General features: G+C 24.2%; 1 long non-coding RNA gene and 1 pseudogene across 9 annotated transcripts in view; both read left to right on the plus strand.

The window, feature by feature from the left end:
- The first annotated feature begins 3,525 nt into the window (after nucleotides 1-3,525).
- Nucleotides 3,526-7,801, plus strand: LOC112595376 (annotated as a pseudogene).
- Nucleotides 7,802-8,811: 1,010 nt separating this feature from the next.
- The window catches only part of LOC112595378, a 61,405-nt gene continuing 50,026 nt past the window's right edge, over nucleotides 8,812-20,190 (plus strand). For 3 of the 9 annotated variants that reach the window (XR_003114710.1, XR_003114708.1, XR_003114716.1), the window contains exons 1-4: nucleotides 8,813-9,190; nucleotides 9,258-9,411; nucleotides 16,637-16,784; nucleotides 16,873-17,269. This is a non-coding gene — a long non-coding RNA (uncharacterized LOC112595378). Of the gene's footprint in view, nucleotides 9,191-9,257; nucleotides 9,412-15,374; nucleotides 15,543-15,628; nucleotides 15,783-15,867; nucleotides 15,949-16,636; nucleotides 16,785-16,849; nucleotides 17,270-20,190 lie in introns of those variants that run through there. The other 6 variants (XR_003114709.1, XR_003114714.1, XR_003114712.1 and 3 more) reach the window with 6 other exon arrangements.

Consider the following 20,190-nt stretch of genomic DNA (forward strand, 5'->3'; position numbering starts at 1 on the left):
TCTCATTATAGCACTTCACTCCCTATCATCAACCTAAACCTTTACTGTAACTTCCAATTTACTTGAAATATAAAATAGAAGTCACATTTCATAGTTCTAAAAATGCTGCATTTTTATTAACTAATAATATAATATTATCTTCAATTTCTCCTCCTAATAAACTAGTACCTCCTTAAATGTATAATTGCTTAAGATATGATTTTAATTTAATTTAAAAATAATGTAAAATTTAATAAGCATTTAAAATAATTAATAATTATAATAAATATTTACTGTTTAAATTTCGTATGCCATATATTTACTTATAAAGTTGATTTTAAAATTATTTTATATTTTTAATTTGTTTTCTTTGAGTATTGAACAACATATGGATAATTGTGTATTAAACTATAACTCTTACAGGTATAGGCACCTACATAATTTTATTTTAAAAAGTGTGGTATTTCATTTTTTAAATAGAGGGGAATTTTTTGTTATAAATTATTATTAAATATTATTGTTTTTAGTTTTCCAAACTATCGATTCTAAAAAATATTTTTTTTTTATTAGGTATTCTTTGATTGTTTATGAATTATGAGATATTATTAATATCTGTGTAATATCTATGTATATTAATATCTAATATTTTTGTATTATATATGTATAAAGTTTATACGATATTTATTTTTTTTTAATATCTTATTTAATTACTAATAGTAAATTGTAAATAGTAATAATAGTTATAATATGCAATATCAGGATATTTCACAAGAAAATACTTTATATACCATACTACTAGACCTTTAGGCTACGAGCTAGTTAATTATTTTAAAAAACCATCTGGATATTTGCAGTTTTGCACCATGTAATGGATTTAATATATTATCCAGGTGCTTGATAGTTTTATATTGATGTGGATCAATGAATTTTTAGCTATTCCCAAATGAGTTTAAACTACATTTCAAGTCTCTAAACCTATACAATATGCAGAGCTAAATTTCCGATTTTTTATTTTATATTACGTTTGTATAAAGTTGGAAGTATTTGGGATTTCTCCAAAATTAAGAATAAATTGTTGTAGTTTTGTTAAATAAACCTAATTAAAAGCACATAAAAACGTATGACATTATGAATTATAAGCAATATGTTCATGGGTGGGAATCGGGAAAATAAATTTCCTTTAGTTTTCACTTATATTTTTCAGTACAATGTAACGTAGGCCACCTATAGGCTATAGCCTATTATATTAAGATTTTATGGCGTGACCGATCTATTTTATGTGCTTACGTCTTGACTCTTATCATACAAGAAAAAATACCAAAATATATTATATTGTCGTGCATCGCTTTCAGTGTTTTGATAAAAACTGGTATAACCAATAACCATTATATTTCGAAATATTGATACATATTATTGATAAACCTAAATAATATCTAATTTCAGATAATTATTTTAATTATTATACAAATCGAACGTATGAAAGTTTTTTTTTGTTCAAGGACTTGGTCTAAAAGTAAAAGCCCGAGGGGAGAGGGGGGCTAACCGCCCGTCTTCTTCCATTATGACGATGATCACGTATAATTACACAAACTAAATTCATTCTTGTTTGTAAGTTTGGGAAGAATTATTTAAAAAAAGATAAACGAAAAAAGAATATAACGTAAATAGGCAATAACCGCTGCCATCGTCGCAACCTTGTAGGTTGTAGCACTCGTAACTAAGGCCTAAGACACGAATAAAATCGGATAAATATATATATTAAATAATCATGAACCGTGATGCGCTTTTTGCACTCGGCGCCGGAATCATTAGTATTCTCTTTTCACTATTCACTATTCAGTAGTAGACGTTGGCCGGCTGACGAGGCGCGACGGGGGACAGAAAGACAGCTGCCTGCCTTCCGCGCCACCATCCCACAAAGCCACTGTCAGGGGTTATCAAACCACAGTGGTTACCGTTGCCAACATCCTTCCGTCGAGACGAGAACGTCGAACGGACCATAACGAGTAACTAAGCGCATGCGCAGCATAGTGCACACGCCGCCGATACTACTGCCGTTATTAATAATAATATAATAATAATTATTATTATTATTGTTTCACGCAGTCACGCCATTATTGGGCAATTGTCACTTGATACTCCTGTCGCGTTTCCAATACGCAAAGTAATAATATCATCCGTTCCCAGGCCCGATAGTTTACCGACTATTTCGATCGGTGATCACAAATTAATTATCTTTTCGCTACATTTTCACTTTTTTTTCGGTTCCGATCGATCGGTCTGTTGAAGCAAGCAACCCAAACTTGAAAACTCACCAGTCACCACATACTACATAGTACATAGACACCAGTCAGTAGTCACTAACGCTAATAATCGTCGTCCGTCGACCAACCGACGGCGATACAACGAGACGAGCGTACCGCCGGAATATTATAGTATTATACCATATTACCAGCTCAACTGGCGACCACTACTATACCACTACCACTGTCAGCTCCCGCCGCCTAGCCATGTGCTAACGCAGTAGGTAACACCACGGTTTGCCGTCGTAATCGTCGACCGTCGTCGTCGTCACTCGTCGCAACAACAGCGCAACGTTATTACTCACCCTGGGCAACAGAAGTAGCGAGCATCAGATACCGCAAAGCTGACTAGAATCGATCGTGCGCACACCCGGACGACGGCAACCACTACAGCGAAGAGCCGTTTGCACGTACGAGCAGACTACATCACTGGAACCAATTTTCCTTTATATTGTTTTTTAAATTTTTTTTTTAATACTATTTACTACCGTCTTACAATATTTTATTATGCGTCTATTTGAATTATTTGAAACGCGCAGCGTATCGTAATGCATCTCTCTCAAAAATCTGTTACGTAATTTATTCGTCATCGCCGATATATTGTTTCCTTCTATGACTATTATTATTAGGTATCGTTATTATTACCCCCGCTCGCTGCAGGTATTCCATTTTTCCGTCGCGATACATAGACGATATAAAACGATACATGCTTATTGCCATCGCCGTTGTATATTTGTTTAGATTCAGGTCAACCAGTATAATAAGACGCTCGACCAGACTACTTATTCGCATTTTTACCCATATAAGGCTGGTAAATTTGTTTCCCGGTGTTTGGCGAGCGTCTCCGACGAGTTTCAATTTTAATCGTCCTCGCCATTTCCCTATTAGAAATGTTCACCCGTCACTTTAGTATTATTTAGAGTAACGCTTCTAGAATTTATACATTTAGAACTATTCTCTTTAAATATAATACGCGCAATACACATCTATTTTATGTATTTCTAGTTTTGAAAACATTTATGACTTTCATATTAGCCAATCTATTACATTAGTAATTGACTCGCCCAACATTTTTGATTTCTTCAATCAAAATAATTAGTTTCTATATTAAATTATTAAATAGTTGCATCATAATTTTTTCTTGAAATCTATTTCTTCTTAAAAAATTTTTAAATTATATTTACAATAAATACCTTCCAAAACATTGACATTTTTGGCACCTACTAATGTAATAGGATTTACCAAAACTGTATATGCTTGTAAGTGTACTGTTTCCTTTTATTTTTGGCAAAGTAGCGAAGCATTATTTGTTAGTATTTTAAAATGTTATTGACCTAATTAAAATTATTTTTAATATATTGTTATTTATGATATTTTATGATTTTATATTTTATGTTATAAATCATGAAATTTAACCGTTATCATTCTAAATTAGTAATTATTTATCAATTATATTATAAGTAGGCATTTACAAGTTTTATGTTCTTATAAAATATTGAATTTATTGTATATTTTATATTGATATTAACCTCCAAGGTTTAAATAATATTCCAAGATTTTTAATTAAGTATTCAAATTTGTCTTGAATGCCTATTTATAGTTTATATTAATTATTAAACATATCTATTAATAGTTATTAATTTTAAGATACCTAATTGAAAATATCTTTTTTACTATTAAATTCCTCACAGATTTTTGTCATACCTAGTTGAGTTTTTGGTTGTATCAGTTAATTATTTGCTTCATTTATTGGGTATTGATTATTGTTGTTTATATCTACTATACTTAATATCAATTAATAATATTTTTCCAAAAATTGTATTAATTTATTGTTGTTTTCATGAACATTTTATTAAAAAAATTGCATTTATATTTCAGGACCAAAAAAAAGTGTTCTGTTTAAGACTACCTACTTTCAACTTGCTTTTGTCATATCCTACTGGTATGTATTTTTTTCATAAAATTATTTTTTAGTTTAATTATGATTGCATTACATAATGTAGTGACTTCTAATTAGTGTTTCATTTAATATATAACATTTTATTAAAAATATTGCACATTAAAAATAATAAATAAATATTTCTTTAACATCGCCTATATTTTTGTTTTCACTGATTTGCCTAAAATACGTAATACTTTGATACAAATTATTTATCTATATAGTGTTTTTTCCAACTCAATGACCTCATCTATGATGTCATTTTCCCCCCAAGTCACGCTGTAAACATCTGGTCATGCTAAATTCCTTGTGCCTTTTGTAGTGATTAGTTGAATGACTATGAGACATTATCTATATAATAAACATTATATTTATTGTTTTTCAATGTTTTTTTACTATAATTTATGAACTAAAATGTATGTTAAATTATTGTAGTGTTATTATTGAATACATTTTTGGATATCAATTAAGTAATTATTTTAAGGTTACCTACTAAGGTACCTAAATTACTAAATACTAAATTAAAATTTTAAAATCAATATTATACTACATTAATTAATGGATAATTCATTCATAATTTTAGATTACGAAGCATTTTTGTTTAATCTATAAATTTCATTAAAATATATAAATATCTTGTTAGTATTATTTAAATATTTAAACTGATTTAAATGTAATTTTGTCTAATAAATAAATTGTATTTATAAAAATAATGTTAATGAAATTTGTTATGACAAAAATTAAACAAATTAACATGTATTTTTCTTAAGTTGTGATTTTAATGCATATTAGTAAATTTCTAGGCATATTTTTTTTCCTAAAAATTTAATAATTATTAGTTACTTGATTCATTCTTAAAACTCAACTGTAAAGATATAAAATAACTACTTCTAATTTAATATATTTTGTAGTATAAAAGGTTTTTTACTATTATTTAAAATACATTTTTTTAAATCAATTTCAATTGGTGGTCATTCTGATCAAATTTTTCATTTGCTATTAATGCTCAAAAACTTCAGGTACCTATAAATTTGATTCATTTAAGTCCTTTATATACAGATTATAAAAAAATATTCATTATTTTAAAATTATTATTAGATTTTAAAATAACAATTATTATTTAATAAATTAATCTCTCAGTATATAGATAACTATTTTAGTGGCATCTAATTAAACAATTTTGCTATTCAGTAAATTTCTATGCTTACTATAATTATAAATTTGAATAGATGTTCTAATAATTTAATATATTATTTTAAAGAAATACCGAATGTTCAATCTTTTTTTTATTATATTTATATAATATAACAATAATATATATTTTTAATGAAAACAATTTTGGTATGTAATAACTTTTTCTCAGTCAGTTTAAAAATGATTATACATTGACCAGATAATAGTAATAGTGATTAAATTATGTAATAATGAATAATTATTCATTACTTTATGTTCAAAGAAAACTCATTAGGAATTTATACTCATTTTACAAGTATTTCTAAAATGTATCAGAAAACTTATTGCTTCTTATACATTATATTATCTTTGGTATACCTCCGTTAAAAAAAACTAATAGGTAATTTATAAAAAAATAAGTTACAGGTTTTATAGGTAAACTAACCTAAGCCATTAATTTCAAATTTATATCTATCTTCTAAAATTAATGAATTCTAAAGACTTAAACAATTTAAAAATATATTATGCAATAAAACTATTGTTTTTTAAACAATTTATATATCATAAAAATTGTTTAATTTAATAGAGTTACAAGGAGTTATATTTTTTCTTGTTAAAGTAAAAATATTATTGAATAATACATTAAATTAAATTATTTTTTTGTTGATAAGTTTTTTAAAACTCTTGAATATTTAAATCTACTTGTTTATTGTAAAGAATTTTAAAATAAATAGAGACAGATTTTCTCCAGTTGATTGTTCTAAAATAGAGATTACAATCATAAAGGGAGTTTGCTGCTTTCGCTAATTCTTTCCAAATTTCTTAGTTATTTGTTTCTTCTATTTGTGTTATCCCATTTATCTCTTTTAAATCAAACTTAACTTATCCTAATTATAGAATTTTGATTATTTAAATTTAGTTTCAGTGATACAACATATGTTGTTATATTATTTTTATTTCATGTAGGTATGAGATGTTTATGAATTTAAACTAATTGTGTTATCTGTTGATTAAAGTACTTTTATAATTTATAATAATTTAATATTTACTAGTATTGAATTGTAGATAATTTATTATACAGGAAGTTTATAAATGTTTAGGAATTAGAATATGATTAAGTATCAATATTTGAATATTTTCCATTATCTACCACCCACATTTGTCAGTACATTTATTCAATTCCAATGAATTTATATGATTTTTACCCTGTCACTTAATCGAAGTAGTTTTGTATCACAAATCAAGAGTTATTTTTGAGTTAACTATTAAAGCAGTCATTATATGAACTAAAAAAAAATACATTTAGATGTGATCTCTCCTATTGCTAAATTAGGGGCTAATATCTTATGTAATAAAAAAAAAATTATATTAAGAATAACAATTGTTGATTCTGTTTTTAAATAGTCATTTCTTGCTAAAAATAATTAAAGTTTGTAAAACAATATTTTTAGTATATAAATAAACTTCTGTTTTTATTTTATCATTATCTCTTATCGCCTAATAAATAATAAAATCTAAGTTTTAAAAATGATTTAATTCAGTTTATTCTTTATAAGTACATAATGCACATAAAATATGGTTTTCTGTGATAAGTAACTCAAATATGAGGTAGTATAATGAGAGCAATTCAATATTATAACCCAACTAGAGCTTAGTTAAATATTAATTTATTAGTATCGCTTAAATGTAATGATATATTAAGTATTTATTACTACATTTAGTAGTATTTTTATTTTTTAATTGCAAATTAAAGCCCCAATTTAATTGTAACTTTTGTGTATAAGTTTATATTATAAATGAGATACCAATATTTTATATGAATTTTATTTTTACAGATATTACAAGCAGTTTTGGGAAATCTCTTGTAAAGAAAATTATATCAAATCATCAACTTAATTTAATGTACTAGGTTATACCTACCTTTCTTCAAGACTTAATATTTACGCACGTTAAACACAACATCAAATATGTCTTCTTGGCAAGATTATGTTGACAAACAACTTTTAGCTTCTCGATGTGTTACTAAGGCCGCTATCTCTGGTCATGATGGTACTATTTGGGCAAATTCAGACGGATTTAATGTTACCAAGGAAGAACTTAGCAGACTATTTGCTGGTTTTGAAAACCAAAGTGTATTGGCTGCTTCAGGTGTAACACTAGCTGGCAGTAGGTTTATTTATTTATCTGGTACTGATAAAGTCATTAGAGCAAAGCTGGGTAAAGTAGGTGTACATTGTGTGAAAACCCAACAGGCTGTAGTTGTTTCATTATACGAAGATCCCATTCAACCTCAACAAGCTGCCTCTGTTGTTGAAAGGCTTGGTGATCATTTGGTTGCCCATGGATACTGAACATGAATTGCAAAAAATATAATTAATGTGGCTTCAAAAATGGAAGAAAAAAAAAATTCAAAATTCAGAATATTAAGAACAACTATAAACTATGTGTTATGGCATTTAATATATTACATTTAAATAACCTAATCTCAATTACACCCAATAAAATAAATGTTTATAATTTTGGGAGAAATATATTAGGTATATAAATTATTTTATTTTTATTTTTTATTTATTTTTAATGGAATACATCAAACAACAACTATTTCATTATCTTATATTATATTTAATTTCTGATAAGATTTTCATCCACTGCTTGGGAACTACCTATAGATTTGTTTAACATAATCATTGTTGTATACAAGTCTCAGATATTATTACTACTTCCTAATAAAGATTAAAAATTAATTATCCTCATAACTTTAAAATTGTTATACAAACTTAGTGATTCTATTGAATATTATCTGTACATTATAATTTGATTATCAGCTATTGCTAATAGTCAAATGTATGATTTAATTAACTATCATCAGTTTTTTTTTTTTTTAAACATCCTTGATTCATGTTTATATTTTTCTATTATTATATACAAATATAATTAAAAAAGAAAATTATATTTTCTTTATTTTTAATGTTTTTGCTTTATACTTGTTATGATTTGCACTTTCCACTGTTCTTTTTAGAAGTAGTACCTAGTTAGATATTTATTCAAAACTCCATGACCTGAACAAAAAAAAAAAAAAAACATAGTATGTACCTAACAATTAAGTGTTTTGTAAATTGTTTAATATTTAATTGGCTGTGTGGTATCTTTATTTATGTTTATTAATTATTTTATAAAAATTTTTATAAGCAATAATAAACGTATAGCTTTTTATACCGATTTACGTTCCCGTGGCTACCAAGTAAAACAATTGTAAAAGAAATATTGTATTGTATAATATATTGTCAAATATTTTTTTTATTATAACCAACCAATAAACAAATATTTATAGAATATTTTACATGTATAGCTGTATTTTTTTTAAATTATAATTTACACAATCATCCTTACAATAAATTAATATCATAAATCTTATATTTTTACAAGTTGGACTGATTAAGTTGTTTAATTATATTACCATATTGGCAAACTTTAGAGTTTAGACCTAATGGTTTTTGTGAAAGTTAATTATTGTGCAAACATAATATTAGATAAGAGCATTGAACTCTTGTACTTTTTTATTATCATTTTGTTTAGATATAATAACATTTATTTTTCTTTGAATAGAATTCTTACTGGACTGTATATTATAACTGTTTATTCTGTGGCCTATTGAATGTTTTCGACCAACACAATTACTAGGATCTAAAGAATGGATTATGTGTTAATAGTCAAATATTTCATTTAATTATCAGTTTATTTTTCAGATATATTGATAGGTATTGTAATATAGGTGGACATTAATAATATTAAATTGGTATGTATAATACTCTAAATATTGAAACTTTTATCAGACTTATTCGACACAATTATGCTTTTTTTAGGTACCTAAATACCACATGTGATGAAAAATAAAAAGAACTAATATTATACTGACTTCATGAATTTAAGAAGTACATTGAGGTAGTCAAGAATAAAATAACCAAAGAAACTATCTTCTACATTTGACATGAAATCTGGCATACTCAATTTTTACAGGTATCCTTATCCAGAATAGATACAATGAACATAATATACATTATGAATTGAATTATTTTAAAAACAATAGTACCTTATTATATAGGGGTAGTAATTTAATAATTAATATTGATTAGTTTTTATTTAATTATTTAAGTATGTTGAGACATTTAATTAAATCAGACAAATTCATAAAATATTGGATTTGAGCTTTTGTCCATAACCATAAATATTATAGTATTGATAAATATTATGAATAGTTACACGGTACTCTTGAATTGGTACATTCTCACATTACACTTTTTTAGTTATGTATTATTTTATTGATCACTATATTTGAATCATTACCTACTTTAGTTGTAAAAGATTTATGCCCTTGAATGTTATTTATGTTTTACCTTCATATTGACTACAAACAGAACTGACATTTTTATGTTAACGAAACAACTATTTTCGACCTTGGAATTTAATATCATATGACGACCGACAATACATTATATAAATAGGCTGGTTTAAAGGCTCACAGCTTTATCTGATAACGAAACACAAATTGCATGATTAACTTAACCATTTTTTCAAAGCGTATTATTTTAATATACAACAGGTTATCTTGGCAAAAGAAATAAAAAATAGGTAATTATTAATTATTAATTACCGATTTCCACTATGACTAAAATGACATAATACATATTGATGGTGATTATTTCTGAATTTTTAAGATTAAAGATAGTTTAAATCATAAACTAGAAAAAAAATTAAATTGTCAGAATTCAAATTTAAGGTATGTAGTAGGTATATAATTTAGTTATTATTAGGTATATCAAATATCTAATTATTATTTAGTAGGCATTCGATAATCGATAGTATAATACTATACATCATTATCTGTACTATTTTAGTAACTACCTATAACTTATATTGCTTATAAATAATTTTAGGAATAGGTAGGTACTACTAACTTTACTAGGTAATTTCAGCAACACTATAAAACAAAAAACGAAATGTCATGTTTTAATTTGTAAAAACACGAATAAGTGATAACATTTAAATATAATATAATATCTACAAACACTTGAAAGTGTAAAATATGTATTCAATTAAAAAAATTCGATTTTAATAAAATACAATACTTAAATATAATTGGTTATATTAGATATATTACATTAAATTGCGTTTAAATGTATATTATAATAAATATGTTCTATCACAATATTTTTAAATTGCTATTAATTATACATAATTTAATAATTTAATATTGATTAACAATTTACATTTGAAATAAGCTCATAGTTTTTATGATTTTAATTGATTTCGTGAAAGGGAAATCAATTGAGGACGGTGGGTTAATTGTGCAGATACCTAACCTAAATATATAGGGCTATTAAAAATAGTTATCTTAATTAATTTCTAGTAAGTATAAAATATTTAATGACTGAAAAAATTATCAAGAGAACATTTTATTTTCCACTGAACTGTACATTTGATAACGTAATGTTCGTAATTAATAATTATAATATATTATGATTTATGACGTATCATGATAACGCTGATAAAAAATAACTAAATAAGTCTTTAATAAGTACCTATAATCACAATTATAAAAGTAATAAAATTTTATTAATTTTAATGTAATTTATATTTAGGAAATACTGTAATGCGTTAAATTAAATTTTATTATTTGATACAATATAATAAATTATAGTCATTTTTGAGATATCGTAATGACTGCTTATAGAATAATCTCCGATTAATACGATTCATGACTTATAAAAATAAGTTTTTTATTTATAATAGGCCCATGTATAGATTTCTGTATTCTATAATATTATATTTTATCAAATTATCGTCTACCTAAGGCTAAAGTACTCGATGACGAGTGACGACTGTAGTGCAGACTATTGATAATATCTTTTCCCTCGTGGAAAGATTGACCGTAGAGTAATGCCACGGTTATCTAGATAATCGTGAGTAAAACACCAATACTTTGAATGTTTAAAGTTACCTTCTCTTTAATATTAATTAATTATTAACTTACGAGTACAATACCTACCTGTATACTATATAATATGCCTATGCACTGTTATACCTAGGTAATAGGTACTCAACTCTAGTTGCCAGTTGGTAATCTGGTAATATCCAAAACACGAATGTACCTTATTATATACGTCCATTTGTCCATGATTTAGATTAATAAATGTATAGGTAGTCAATAGTTGTGTTAAGTAGGTACTCTAGTCGGATATTATTTGGAAAATTAAAATATTATTTTTTCTGTGACTAATTTCAAATTTGTCTTTTGAGTGTAGAAAATAAATAAAAATAATTGTTTTGAATTTAAAAAATCATAATAAATAACCAGGTCCTAACTCCTAGGTATTTTAATATTATGTTCCTTTACTCACTTCTTATTCGCTATTCCTTACACAACATCTTATAAACACGCATATTCGAACAAAATCAGCCAAAATTAAAAATATTGATTATTTCTATGAAAATAGTTTCCTAGTGACTACCTACGTAGTATTAAATTATTTTAAAAATATAAAAATAATAAAGTTTTTTTTTTCCCGAAACTGGTTTATTGAATTGGCTTTAAAATCAAATAGTGATAAATACCAATTTTGAGGGGAACTCAAAAACGATGACATGGAGTACATTTTATTAACTATTTATGTGTGTATTATTTTGAATTGTATATGTTAATTGTTAGTACATTTAAATTATCGAATATAAAATAACTTACAATATACCTAAATGTATAAGTATAATTGGATGATATAATAATAATATTTGAGTCGTGGCTGTAAAATATAGATTAATTAGATCCAGATTTAAAATCGTTTCTAGGAATTTAAATAATGAACTCACAATTTGAACACTATACCTTTTCCTTGAATTTTTAATTTTTTTTTATTACGTGCTAATTATTTTTCAATAACCAATCGAATTGGTACACAATACTTCTCGATTATCAAAGAAAAGTTTACACGTGCATGTTAAAAATCAGAACTAAATTTAAATACGTATTTTCAAATTTTCAAGGTGAACTAATATTTTTTTGCAGATTAAATTTTTCAGCAGTATATTTTCTAAATTGTAATTAGCTAAATATTTTTTTTTTTTTTTGGGGGGGGGGGGGGGGTTAAACTTGTATAATATTATCATGTAATTTTAGCGATGTAATGTACAACGTATAATTAACTAACTAAAAAATATGGTTAGAATTTAAATAAGGGCCTATTGCGTGTAATACCAAAATATTAATTTGAAGTGTTAAATTAATAACATTTAGCTAAATATTATAAAATGTATATATATTTGGTAACTAACATATTCGCATAGTTATAGTTGGATTTTAGTACAAATTCACCAATTTTAAACTGTTAAAATTATTTGTGAAAATATAATAATACTGCGTGCAGGACTTAAATTATAAAAATAAATATATTTTTTTTGGTTATTTAAATGTCATATTGCTTGTACAATATTTTAAATACTTAATGTTATTGTATTTTCAAAAATTTGATTTTTTTCATTTAACGTTATTACATTTTTAAATGTTATTTTAATTCTTGTTTTATGTTTAATGTTAAATAAAAACAACATATTAAACACCAATACAATTGAACATAAAGATTAGAATTAGTTAAGTTACAAAAATATATTTATTTAACATTTAATAAAAAAAAAATAACAATAATATATTTTAGAAAATATTTAATATTGTTCACAGAAGTTATTTAACTTTGAATTGTTATTTGTTCATATTATATACCTAGGTATAATTAATAAAACTAAAATTTTCATTAGGATGATGATTTTAATGTTATTTGTATTAATTTTTTTACTTAACATTCTATATGTTTATTATTTATATTTTATTTTTGTTTTTTCATTTATCAATTTTACTTAAATTTTTTACAATTTTTTTTTGTTATAAATAGCATTTTAAAGTCCTAGATTGTCTATAATTTTTAACAATAAAAATGTTTTGAGAATTGAATACATCAAAAACTGTTTAAATATGCATGGATTAGTTACTTTTTTGTTTTGTTTTTATTATTTAAAGTAAAATATTATTTTACACTTATGTTCAAAGATAATAATTTTAAATAATACTTTACCCAGTGCTAGATTAAACATTTTTTTAACCCGAAATAAAATGTAAAATTGGTGCGCTTTTATATCAATAATCTTTTTTTTTTACTTAGGTACTATACTTAGAAATTTGCACCCCTTTATGACTTGCGCCCGGGGCACGTACCCTGGATTGCCCCCTTCTTAGATTTGGTGCTGAATTTACCTATGTATACAATTTTTCGATATTTTTATTCATCAACGCAATAACAAATAAAAATTAATTCGTCATCGAAAATAAAAGTTAAAATTACTCTACGCTGATGATATCAGTTCATAAAGTAAAAAAAAAAAATAATTTAAATAATTTAAAAATAATAAATATGTATATAAACCTAACCTCGTGTCATAATATTTAATAATTAATGTATTTTCGTCATAAAAATGTAATAATTTTAATGCTAATCAATACAAATATGCAAAATAGGTTATGATTACTGCATTTTTGTGTGTATACTATCATACTAAGTATCTACTAAAATAAGTATTTATATAATATGATGTCTATGGCCTGTGGGACAAATTACTATTTAGGTTATAGGTATTCTATATATTATTATAAAACTGACGTTCATTGAATTTAATTTATAATTAGAGCTCCGAAGTCTGTCCCGATAAAAAATGTCATAAACATTTCTGGGGATAAAAAGTGTTTAGCTGTGTTTAAAAAATTAAGTATCTTGTGTTGTATCTTTTTAAGCTTGAGTCCTATATAGTTTTAAAGAAACAAAATCAATTAGGTATCAAATATCAGGGATTTAGCATATACATTAACATATGGACACCAGCTGCGTATCTGTTTAGAAATAATAAACCTTTAAAATTGTGGGCTGTTTTAATTTTATGTTCAAATATAAAGTACCCTAAAACAGCAATATTTAACAATTTAACAAAGAAGAATAATCTCCAAATATTTATTTTTTTTTTTGTATACAATAGTAATTAAATATAAATAATAATAATGATAAATGTTATAAAGATACCAACTATAAATATTATTAATGCAGTGCTTTGCTTAGTTATTGTTAGAAACTGAAATATTTTAAATAGTATTATTAAATTTATAAACAATATAATTTAGAAATTCTTTTTCACTGTTTTCTAGTATTATCTATAATTTATAAATATCCTTTCAACATTTTAAGCTGATTACTAATATCTAATTATTCTAAGTTGTATGACTTACATTGTCCCATGCATTAAATACTTTTAATAGGTACTAATTTTTGTAAAGACTGACTTCCCATGTCACCAGTTTAAGAAAGCCCAACACAATATATACAGTATACCAGATACCTACATTTTTTTTTTTTTTGAGTTATCGTGCTAAGTAAATTAGGTAACTGTTTACAATAAAGTTTCAAATCTTTTTTTTTTATTAATCATATATGAGGGGAATTTATGGTATGTAATATTTATACTATACTGACTGTCCACTGCTTGCTACAAACAAATTGTTTAGAATATTATAATAATAGGTATATTCTTTCTTAAATAATTGAATATTGAATTGAAAATTACCATGATAAATTATCAAAACTTATTAGTGAGTGATCAGTAGGTACATACTTAATGTCTACATCAGCATTAATAATAGACATTCAGATTTACCAAACTACTAAGTTTTAAGTTTATTACCAATCATTTTAATTTGGATCAGATAGGTTCGTACCTATCTATCTGGTATTCTGGTATATACATCATGATCATTGGCTGTAATTTAAAAAAATAATTTAAGACTTATGATTTAATATGATTAATTCAAAATAAATAATACATTAATTTAAATTTGTATAATTAATATTTTTTAGAAATATGTTGTATGTAAAAATAACATTCTTTAAGTAGAGCTATTAAAATTATTTATAATTTTACATATTTGGAGCGAGTAAGTGATAATATTGTGATAACATGTGACGAAATAATTTGTCCTGATGAAAAAATAAATGTAATACCTGTAGATACATGGCTACATTTCTACTATTCTAATTTTACACTTTTATTAGTTATCTATGGTTAGTATGGTTTATGTTTATGTTTATACACTATACAGTGTATGAACAATCTGATAATAATTTAATATTATTATGGATCTAATTAACATTTTCAATTACAAATTTGAGTGAATTAAAAAGTTATTACAATATTTAATGTAATTTATAGCTGTAGTTTGTAAGTTTTAGTACTTATACTTACAATTAATAAAACCAACCAAGCCTTTTTCTGTAACTGCAAATTGGTAAGACTTTACATAGGTAATTAATAATTACTTGATAAGAACATTTAATTTAAGTACCTGATATGAATATTGTTATTTTTACAGGCATATTATGTTAAATATTTTAATTTAGGGACACTCAACCTTTTTTTTAGTCGGTCGTAAATTAAGTGAAAATTTGATTTTGTGTAAGATTGCAACTTGTAAGACACCCAATTAAATTATGGATTATAAGCTTACCATATTATTTTATTTTTATAACTAACTAATATTTAATCATATTCTGACTAGTTTTCTTATTTGATCAAAATTTAAGAACTTTAGATTAAAGTATCTACTTAGATAAGAGTAAATATGATACAATTTATGTACGATGTACCTATTTTGGAAATAATACAATGTTTTTTGTACATTTTATTTTAATTAAAATTTTTTTATAGGCTACTCATGATTCTTTTAAATTCATCTAACATACATTATGTTTAATTGATTATAAGGAATAGTAATCATTTTTCATAGTGTAATTTTTTTAAAATTATGGTTTTATTTAAAAAAAAAAATTGCATTGTTATTATCTTCTAATATAGATTAAATATATTACTTTATTTAATCTATACTAATACCTGCTATGATAATAAAAATAATTAGATTAGTTATCTTCTTTTATTAGTAATATTTTTCAAAATGGATCTATTAAAGTACCTACCTTTTAAAAATGAAGATGTTAAGTTGAAATCATGTGAATAATTTATTACAATGATTAAATTATATGCCTTACTATCATATGTATGAGAATTTTTATGCTAATAAAAGTTCATCAATAATCAGCTAAGACAAAAAAAAATGTTATTATAATAATATATGTTTTAATACTGTAATTTATTGTAATAGGTATTTATTTGTGGCAACACCTACCTATGGGGTTAAGCAGTGATTCATAGTTAAAAGGGTTGCAACCCTTTTAACCAGCTGCATTAATTCATTCTAGGTACTAAAAAGGGTGCAAAAAATCAAAATGGCTTCTGTACACTAAAAAAGGGTAAGTTAACCCTTCCTATTTATCATATAGTATAAATGGTTTTTTATATTTTTTTTTATGCATAGTGTTGGTATATCTGTGTCGGCAGGGCATATGTTAGCGAGTGCGCACCATCAGAATGAATCGCATATCATTGGGGAGTACAGACTTACTGTGTGTGGTAAAGAAAAAAAAGGGTAAATAGCCTTTTATTTTTTAGCCAACCACAGTGCTTCATGCAAAGGAGTCCAAAGGGTTCCTGTTGTCCGCTGTTGCCGTACAATACCGATAGTAACGCTACAGTTGTGTTTGTGTGTTCGACAAACGTACATGTTGTGATTTTAGTTTACTATTCTCTTGTTTTTCTTTATAATAAAACGTGTGTTTTTAAGTTATTAGAATTTTTCTTCAGTGTTTGTTATTTATTCATATAATTTTTTTTTTTTAATTGCCAGCAGAAAGGATTAATTAATAAGAATATGTATAAAAGAACATGGGCTGCAATGGTATAAAAACTCTTTAATAGATATTATTATTACATATATAACTTTAAAACATGTTAATCATTAAATTTTCTATTACTTCTCAACTATAAGTTAAAAAATTTAAGATTTTTTTCTATTAATAAAGCTTTTTAATATTGTTTTTTAATTAAATTAAATTAATTTGGAATTTTATATAACATTATATAATTAAAGAAAATAAATATTATACTAGGCTTTAACAATATTTACTCTAACAAGTTGTGAATAAAAGTATTAATATTAAAGTATCAATAGTTGTACAAAAAGTATAATAATTAGTAATAAATTAAAATTCTAACTTATTTTAATTTCGTTAACTATTAAGATTATAATTTTAAAGATATTTAAAAATATTGTTATTTGTAGTTTTATGATAAGTTCTTTTGATTGCATTTTAAAAACATTTATCTTTTATTAGTTTTTTAAAATTATTATAAAATAATATTATTTTATTTTACCTTACAATTTATAATATTTTTTCATCTATATACTTATAGATATTTTAATATTTGAAACAATGAATTTTTTTCAATTAGTTTTGTAATTATTTCAATTTAATTTAATTTACTATAATGATGATCACAAATTTACTCCTCAACAATTTTAAATTGTTTGATTTATTTAAAAACCAACAATAAATAATAATTTTTTGTCTCCCTATTAACTATTAAAAAAATAATTATTTTCTATGTAAATTTATTGTTAGTGTTACTTTTTAACTCAACTTGAAATTATAAATTGATAATTTTTTTTGGATAATTTTAATTACTAAATTATGTAGTTACATTGCAAACAATGTGTTTAATTAATTGTTTTAATTTAATATGGTTAAACTTAGATATTTTTAGTCAGTGGTATTATTTTTGAACAATACACAAATTTGGCTCAGTGTTCTCTCAAGTTTCTTTGTGCCACCAAAAAATAATATTCATAAGTTTATAACAAAATATTTAAAGAACATATTAAGTATTTTCTTGCCTGTCTTTTATAATATATCAAGATAAATTTTTAAGTACCTAAGAAGTATCATAGTTTAAAGTTTAAACCAATAAATATCACTGTTGATAAGACTTAGTTACATTTTTTTTTTTTTTTTAAAGTTTATTTGGTATAATTATATATTTCTTATTAAATGTGTATCATTTATAATTATGATATTTTTAAGAACTTAAAAAACTTTATTAATAAGCATTAAAACTTATTCTGTAAATAATTAGGATTGTTATGTGCGATATGCAATTTACATGTAGTTCTTTGGTTTTGTAAGTAATCTACATGTATACAGTATATTGCACTGATATCATAAGTGATCTATCAAAATATACATACAGCTTATTTAAATTTTTAAAATAAATTTTATTAATTATTAATTCACAAAAAAGCTGTTATATAAAAATGTATAAAAAAAAAGCTGTTAAACAAAAAAATTATTATTTTAAATAATTAAAAAAGAGTTGCTTTAATGTCATTTAAAATTAAATCCTTTAATGGATATACATTTATACATGAATAGAACTTCACTATTTCTCTTGCAACCTTCTTTTAAGTAAAAGCGAAACATCATCGATAGGTACTTAATATCTAATCACATTTATTACCTTGTGGGTTCAAATTAAGTAAAAGACAAAACACTATGGTAAATTGTTTAAAAAATCAGTTTACTTTACAGGTAGGTAGCTTAATATACCAGTGTGCTTTACAGATAGATCACAAAAATTATGGTAGATTGCTTACAACACTGTTACCTAATTCTTGACTTGTAAGTTAATAAATAAATTAGATAGTTAATTAAAATCTCTCTATTTATAATTGTTACATAATATAGGATAAGAGTTTCCAAACTGCGGTCTGCAAACAAATCTTATCCATCCCTCTAAAAGACAATGAATAATTAAAATATATGTATAGTATCCTAAATAATTATCACATGCACTCTTATACTTTTCTACACCACTTTGTGTTGCATGTTGTATAAGTCTGTTTATTTTATTTCAACAAATTAAGAGCTTCTTATTTTTTTACATAGTTCTCAAATAAAATTTTTTATAAGCCCTTGACGTAGAATATGGATGTTTTTTAAATGTTTTGTATAAATTTAATCTATGTTTACAATACCTAGTAGTCATGTTTAAATATTTTAATTACTCTCATTACTTTGTATATTTGTTGGATTTATTACCTATATTTATACCTAGATATTTGCCTATATTATTCTATTATTAAGTTAGATAATGGTATTTGTAAATTAAAATGATATGTGGTCGTATTAATGTACAATAAGTAGGAAAAAGTAATTAATAACTATTAATTAACTTAAATTATTTTGACATCAAAGAGTTAAAATAGACAGAACAACTAAGACCAATTCTCAAAAGTTACAATGTTAGTAGAATCAATACCTACAATAATACTAACCTACCTACCTAGTTTGATAAATTAAAATCTTGTGTGGCCAAATAGGTAGGCTAAATACCTATATTGAGACGATCGAGACGGTATACCTATTATTAATTATTACTTGATTAGGTATTTTGGTATTTAGAAGAATACTTCAAAAACTGTTCATCACAATCTTGATTTGACTTAGAACATTTAATTTATTATTCTATAAGTTTCAACATTTAATAATATAATATATAATATAATATTTATTTTATGGTTTTAAAGTGGAATTTAAAGTTTAAACTTCTAATTCTGTGTTATATAGGTAGATATTCTTTAATTGATAAAGTTATATTAGAAACCTATTAAAAAGATATTTTTAATTTTTATGTCTTAGATCTATAAATTATCTATCAGCAGCTTTTAGATAATATTTTAATATGTGTGCCGTTTATCCATTTCAAAGACGTGTTACTATGATCTGTGACTGTGGGCGGATAATTATTAATTAATATTAATAG

The sequence above is a fragment of the Melanaphis sacchari genome, unplaced genomic scaffold, assembly GCF_002803265.2.
Source record: "Melanaphis sacchari strain LSU unplaced genomic scaffold, SCAv2.0 Contig271_pilon_pilon, whole genome shotgun sequence".
Classification (NCBI taxonomy): domain Eukaryota; kingdom Metazoa; phylum Arthropoda; class Insecta; order Hemiptera; family Aphididae; genus Melanaphis; species Melanaphis sacchari.